This window comes from Jaculus jaculus, chromosome 1, assembly GCF_020740685.1.
Source record: "Jaculus jaculus isolate mJacJac1 chromosome 1, mJacJac1.mat.Y.cur, whole genome shotgun sequence".
Lineage (NCBI taxonomy): Eukaryota > Metazoa > Chordata > Mammalia > Rodentia > Dipodidae > Jaculus > Jaculus jaculus.
The window spans coordinates 47,810,417-47,818,100 of NC_059102.1; the positions used below are offsets into that span (position 1 = coordinate 47,810,417).

At 41.9% G+C, this 7,684-nt stretch overlaps 1 non-coding gene across 1 annotated transcript; it reads right to left on the reverse strand.

Annotated features, from left to right (window-relative positions):
- Positions 1 to 5,959: 5,959 nt before the first annotated feature.
- LOC123457890 lies at positions 5,960 to 6,086 on the reverse strand. The gene has a single exon (XR_006635247.1). It is a non-coding gene; the product is annotated as a small nucleolar RNA SNORA33 (small nucleolar RNA).
- Positions 6,087 to 7,684: the final 1,598 nt, after the last annotated feature.

Here is a 7,684-nt window from a genome sequence, read left to right on the forward strand (position 1 = left end):
GGCTCGGCTTTTTATTTATTTATCTTTTCCCCCCTTATGTAGAGTAAGTAGATCAATGGAAGCAGCCATTAAAGGAGAAGTTTGCAAATGAAATAAGTATCCATAAATCCTTGAAAACCATTCAAGCAGCCATTAAGGGCCCTCATTAGCATGACGCGCCCTTTGTTGGTGTCATGTGTGCATGTGCACATGTGTGCACACATGCAGGAGACAGACAGACAGAGAGATGGATGAAATCATTTGTGTCCTTTTGATCCTGGACACAAAGTGGCTGCATTTCCCAGTGAAAGCATTTTGGATCCTGGTTAACCAAAGGTTTAAAGAGATGCTTTTTTTTTCCCCCAGTGAGGATTCAGGTCAACACCAATGATGAAGAATTACAAGTGATGTCAAAGACTCAAGTCTAACACAACCTCCAAAATCCTGTGTTCAAAGATACCATGGTCCAGCGATGTCAGGAAAAGCAATGTAAGAGTCTACTGAGACATTAAAGTCAAGTAGGGCCTGGGACGCATCCCCGGGAGCACTGTTCACGTTGTTGGAGACAAGGTCTACAATTGGCCCTAAGCTCACCAACTGGGATAGGCTGGCTAACCAGCCAGCAAGCTCCAGAGCACATCCACCTTCTCAGCACTGAGCTTACAGGCACCTATGTCACCCCTGGCATTTTCATGTGGGTACTGGGGATCAAACTCAGGCCAAGCAAGCACTTTATTGACTGAGCATCTCTCTCTCCCGGCCAGCAATGCACTTTTGTAAGCACTATCCCATTTAATTCCTGGAATCAAAATACTTTCCTTCCACCTTCCCTAGTTCTCACCCATTGCAAACTTTGACTAGTTATCTTTTTGAGCTGAAGTTTCATCAGCTGTGAGATGAGAATAACCAAAATTTTCACTTCCAAATATCAATATAAGAAATCCAGCTGGGCATGGTGACACACACCTTTAATCCCAGCACTCAGGAGGCAGAGGCAGGAGGATCACCATGAGTTCAAGGCCACCCCGAGACTACATAGTGAATTCCAGGTCAGCCTGAGCTAGAGTGAGACCCTAACAAAAAAAGAAACCCATGAGCTAATAGATGCAAAGCCTTTCATGCGGTGCCCAAAATATAGGAAGCACTCAATACATTCTGCCAGTCTTTTAAAATTATTACATTTCATGATAACCCTGTGGGTTGGTCAGAGCAAGTAGTACCCTTTATGTTACAGGTTGAGGAAACTAAAGCTGAAAGTGACATGCCCAGTATTTTTAGGGTACAGGTCCTCAGAGGTATCAACCAGAAAATGTGATGCCTAACTGAGCTTGGTAGTGGTGTGCACCTATACTCCCAGCCCTCAAAAAATGAAGAAAGAGAGGATGAAGGAAAAAATAAAGGAAGGAAAGAAGGGAGGAAGGGAGAGAGAGAAGAAGAGAGGAAGGGAGGGAGGGAAGAAGGGAGGGAGGAGAAAGGAAGGAAAGGAATGGGAAGGGAAGAGGAAGGGGAAAGGGGAAGGGAAGAAGAAGGGGAAAGGGAAAGGGAAGGGAAGGGAAGGGGGAAGGGGAAGTGAAAGGGAAGGGAAAGGGAAAGGGAAAGGGAAAGGGGAAAGGGGAAAGGAAGGGAAGGAAAGGGAAGGGAAGGAGAAGGGGAAAGGAAGGGAAAGGAAGGGAAGGGAAGGGAAGGGAAGGGAAGGGAAGGGAAGGGAAGGGAAGGGAAGGGAAGGGAAGGGAAGGGAAGGGAAGGGAAGGGAAGGGAAGGGAAGGGAAGGGAAGGGAAGGGAAGGGAAGGGAAGGGAAGGGAAGGGAAGGGAAGGGAAGGGAAGGGAAGGAAAGGAAAGGAAAGGAAAGGAAAGGAAAGGAAAGGAAAGGAAAGGAAAGGAAAGGAAAGCAAAGGAAAGCAAAGGAAAGCAAAGGAAAGCAAAGGAAAGCAAAGGAAAGCAAAGGAAAGCAAAGGAAAGCAAAGGAAAGCAAAGGAAAGCAAAGGAAAGCAAAGGAAAGCAAAGGAAAGCAAAGGAAAGCAAAGGAAAGCAAAGGAAAGCAAAGGAAAGCAAAGGAAAGCAAAGGAAAGCAAAGGAAAGCAAAGGAAAGCAAAGGAAAGCAAAGGAAAGCAAAGGAAAGCAAAGGAAAGCAAAGGAAAGCAAAGGAAAGCAAAGGAAAGCAAAGGAAAGCAAAGGAAAGCAAAGGAAAGCAAAGGAAAGCAAAGGAAAGCAAAGGAAAGCAAAGGAAAGGAAAGGAAAGGAAAGGAAAGGAAAGGAAAGGAAAGGAAAGGAAAGGAAAGGAAAGGAGGAGGAAAGGAAAGGAAAGGAAAGGAGGAGGAAAGGAGGAGGAAAGGAAGAAAATTTCAACCAAAACTCAAGAGTTGTGGACAGTGGTATAATGGAATAGAGTGTTCATGTGTTTGTACCCAGTCACAGATGGCAGCAGAAGTGAAAATCAGTTTCAGATTTGAAAGTGAAGGAAAATCTGACAGCAAAATCTTCCAGTGTTTGCTTTGCATCTCAAATGCAGGACAATTCTAGTTTTCGTCCAGAAAGATTTAAGTTTTATGGTTGCAAGGGAAAGTCTGGCCTAAAAAAATGCAAGCAATGGGTGTTCACACGAGACTGATATGCCAGGGAAGCCTGGACTCCTCATGCCAGAGCCAAGGGCACCCACTGCTCCTACTCACAGCTCTCAGCCCACCCCACAAAACATCAACTTCCCGGAATCCCTGTGGACTGATTCATTGTGGAGAGAGCTGAGGACATACTTCTTAAAGAGCACCTAAAACACCCTTTTAAAAATTACTGCTTGGTCTAGGGAAATATTCTAAATGGTAAAGTTTTTGCTAAGTAAGCATGAGGACCTGACTTTGAATCCCCAGCACCCATGTAAAAAGTCAGGTGTGGTGGCACATACCTGCAATCACAACCCTGATGGGGAGAATCCTTGGCGCTTACAGATCACCTAGCCTGTATTAGTAAGCTCCAGATTCAGGGTGAGAGCCTATCTCAGAAAATAAGGTTAAGAATGATTGAGGAAGACATCTGATGTTGCTCTCTGGACTCTCCTGCACATGCATCCCCACATATGTGTACACATACAGATGAACATGCATACCACACATATGCACATAAAATAGTGCTGACATGGTAAGAAATGTGTTAATGGATAATAGGCCTCTCTGCCTTTTAGATAGGGTACGTTGAGCCTGACAGTGTGCCTTTGACAACTTAAGTACATTCGCATGACCAATACTATCATGCTGTGCTGTATATGGTCTTTCAAAAAAGGGCTTCCAAACACTCACACTTCAGCCAAGCCACAGCTGAACCCACAGAGACATTAGGGACAAAAGCATGAGTGCTTCTTCCTTGCTGAACCTGATAATCTGTGCCAGGGTGAAGGAGAAAGACCCTGAGGATACTCAATACTTAAGAAAGCAGAGATCCAGTGGCTCCTAAGAGCTCATCACTGAATAGACTTAAAAATCACCCACCATATCTCAGGGAATTTTGCAGAAGAGGGGGCAGAAAGATTGTAAGAGCCACAGGTTGAAACATTATGCCCAGAGGCATTAACCCCCCCCCAAAAAAAACAATAACTAACTACTGCTTCCACAATGCATAAACCATAACCCCATAGGGAGTCCCACAACCCCACTGAGGAGGGTCTCCAACGGAATGGGGGCAAGGACAAGGGAAAGAGGATACCAACACATGATGTACCCATAGAAAATATGTTGATTGTAATAACAATAATATTCACTTTAAAGGGTTTCCAGTAAACTACAAATTTCTAGATAACTACCTCTCCTTTCTTATTGCTTCTCCATACTTCCTTTAATATTATTTTGTCTTATCTCTTACTATGACTGCTATCTTCCTCTTGTCTACATACCTCTGTCTCCTGTTCTTTCCAAACTCCTTTACATTGTATTTTCTCATCTACTATAGAAGCCAAGCTTTAGAAAGTAGGTTGTAAAATAAGTACAAATAACATTTTAAAAGGGTGAATTTTATGATATGTGAATTATGGCTCAATAAAACTATTTTTAAAGTGCATTGCACACTATAAAATCTTACAAAAGGTGAGATATCACATCACTCTGTTTATATCGATAATAAACTCTTCCACTCCTTTATGTAAAAATTATAAAGCACACATAGGCTCTGAGACAAGACCTAGAATCCTGAGTAGTGTGGATAAGAACTAATGCTTGAACTTTGAAACAGCTTTTTTGTTTGCTGAGGGATTTTTTTCAGCTTTGTTCTTATTCTGAAAGTGAAGGTAATTTTAATAAGATGTGATATAAACATGCATTATTTGATTTATGCCTCCTCACTTATTCTTTGTTCATTCGTGTGGCATCTTTGGATACGTTGGGTCCTACGAGCAAGATCAAATATGTCCCTGTGTTGATTTTAGATGATGATTACTAGGGATTATGAATTTTAATGATGTTTTGACTTTATTTTCCATTATAATTCCATGATCCCCAATTCCAACCAGTCCACACAGAAGCATCATGACCAAGCAATGGCAAGCTGGCCCAGAGAGAAGGAACCCTTGAGGAGAATGATGAGAAGTAACACCGTGCTATGTTGCATTGTCTAGCACTTTCCAGTGGAGTACCTGGAATCTTATTTTTCAGAGTGTGGTTGCTGGGGGCAGCAGCATCACCTGCTAATGTGTTAGAAATGTAAGACCTCTGACTCCACCCAAGGCCTGTTAAATTAGAAGCAACCTTTTAACAAGATGCTGAAGTGATTCATATGCTCATTAAAGTTTGAAAAGTACTGATCTAGATGACAATGCACACCAGCATGCCCAGAGCACCTGGCACTTCACTGAGTGCAAGAAGAATAATAGCTTTCGGAGCCCTGACATGAACGATGCCAAACACAAGAGGCCCATGCTTGACAGAGAGCCTCACCAGCCGGGCCTGTAGGCCAACATGAGGAGGAGGTGCTGAGCAGATGTTCCGCACTCTCCTTCAACAGCCAGAGACCATGGCTGTTCTCATCACCATGGCTGTCTGGTTCAATAACTGTCCTCCCATGACTCACAGCTTCATACACATGTGTTGTAATTTTCTTTAAAGACCATCTTGTCAGCAGCATTCGAAGCTGGGCCTTTTTCCTTTGTTGCAAAACTTCATCCACATTCCTGTAAATACTCCCCAGTTCAAATTCAACCCTACTCATTCTAATGCCAATTTCATTCATCCACTCATTCACATGAATAGTGCTTACTGAGCACCTATTTTGAGCCCAGTATAACCAGCATTCCTTTAATTTCCCACCCACTGACCACCATATGAACAATTTGCATCCCTTCAATTCAAGCCAGTTTACATGTTTATTTTCTTTTAGCAATTGTTTTCCACTTTTTGCACAGTATAGGAAACATTTTTTAACTTTTAAATTTGTTAGATCTTTATGAACATTGATGTACCACAAATCAGATATAACAAGATTATGTTGATAAGACATCAAAAAGATCCTAATCTAGACTCCAGATTTCTATTTCCCAATGAACTACATGGACCATGTTTCTGTCACACTCAAATTCAACACAACCAAAATAAAACTTATCTTTCTCCATAAAGCTGACTTTGGGGCCACTTGTATCTCTAAGTTATGAAGATATCTGTGCTTAAAACATTTAAGTCATCTTCAATAGTTTTTTTTTTTTATTTTTTCTACCACATCTAAATAATTGCCAGCTCCTGGTTTTCTAAATAAAGTTTATTTTCATGTAACTTATTAAACTTTTTTAAGTTTGGTTAAGTTTAGAACAAGTTACAATAAAATTTTAATTAAGTCTTATGAAAACACTCCAACAATATATTGTAGCCCTTTTTTGAGATAGGGTCTCACTCTAGCCTAGGCTGACCTGGAATTCACTATGTACTCTCAGGCTTGTCTCAGGTTCACAGAGACCCTCCTACCTCAGCCAAATTCTGGGATTAAAGGTGTGCACCACTACGACCATCATACTGTAGCCATTTTGAAGGACTATAATGACCTCAGTTGTCCTTAAGGTTCATAAAATGGCATGGCTAATGCCAGTTGTTTCTAAATTTCTGCAGAAACACATTCAGATAAAAAGATTAATTGGCTTGGAAACTTTTTTAAAACTTTTGTCCTTAAAACAATTAATACTATAATAAAGATATTTAGATACAGAATTTTTAAAATATAAAGAATAAACTTGGGCTGGAGAGATGGCTGTGGTTAAGGTACTTGCCTACAAAGCCAAAGACCCAGGTTTAATTCCCCAGGACCCATGTAAGCCAGGTGCACAAAGTGGCACATATATCTGGAATTCATTTTCAGTGGCTGAAGGTCCTGGTGTATCCACTCACTCTCTTTCTTTCCTTTTCTCTCTCTCTCTCCCTCCTTCTCTCTATCAGAATAAATAAATAAATGAATTTTCAAGGCAAAGGAATGCTATAGGCTGTAGTACTCAGTTTCACATTGTTGGGATGAACATCAAACCAGACACGGTTTGTAGGAGGAAGAATTTATCTTAGCTTACAGATCCAAGTGGAAGTTTATCAATGGCAGAAGAAGCTGGCTCCCATTCAAAAATCTAAGCAGAGAGACACCACCAGACACATAGCACCATAAGCAAGAACACAAGCAGAAACCTGCAGCATGCAAGACCCCCAGAGCTCAGACTTATCTGCATACCTTTAGGCTGAAATCCAAATATGGCCTCAGTAACACCTTAGGGCTAGACCCCAGGATCCACCCTCAGTGACACCTCTGCTGCTAAGCAGCTGGAGACAAGCTTTAATGAAACACCTGAGTCTACTGGGGGACATACATTCAAACTACTACATGTACTTACTAGAATAAGTAAGTACTGGGTTGCATGATTTTAAAGTCTATTGACTCAGTGAGTGAATTCAGAGAAAGAAAGAAAGAAAGAAAGAAAGAAAGAAAGAAAGAAAGAAAGAAAGAAAGAAAGAAAGAAAGAAAGAAAGAAGGAAAGAGGAAGAAGAAGAAGAAAGGAAGAGGAAGAAGAAGAAGGAAGGAAGGAAGAGGAAGAAGAAAGAAAGAAAGAAAGAAAGAAAGAAAGAAAGAAAGAAAGAAAGGCAGGAAGGAAGGAAGGAAGGAAGAAAGAAAGAAAGAAAGAAAGAAAGAAAGAAAGAAAGAAAGAAAGAAAGAAAGAAAGAAAGAAAGGAGAGAGGGAGGAAAGGAGGGAGGGAGGGAGGGAGGGAAGGAAGAAAGGAAAGAAGGAAGGAAGGAAGGAAGGAAGGAAGGAAGGAAGGAAGGAAGGAAGGAAGGAAGGAAGGAAGGAAGGACAGAGATGGAGGGGGAGGGAAGAAGGAGACAAGAGAAAGAAAGCAAACAAGCTGAGCAACACCATCCATAGCTTTCTGCTTCCTGACCACAAATGTAATGTAACCAGCTACCTCACAATCCTGTCACCGTGACTTGCCATCCATGTTGGACTGTGCTCTCAATCTAAGAACTTAAATAAACCCGCCCTCCCTTCCTCCCTCCCTCCCTCCCTCCCTCCCTCCCTCCCTCCCTCCCTTCCTTCCTTCCTTCCTTCCTTCCTTCTCTCCTTCCTTCCTTCCTGAAGTTGCTTTGGCCAGATATTTGTCACAGCTACAAGAAAAGTAGCTAATACAAATAGGGAAGAGAGGTTTGGTTTAACAGAAAGAGCTGGATGTGGTGAAAAAGTGCTGTGGATAGTGTGTCTGTGGC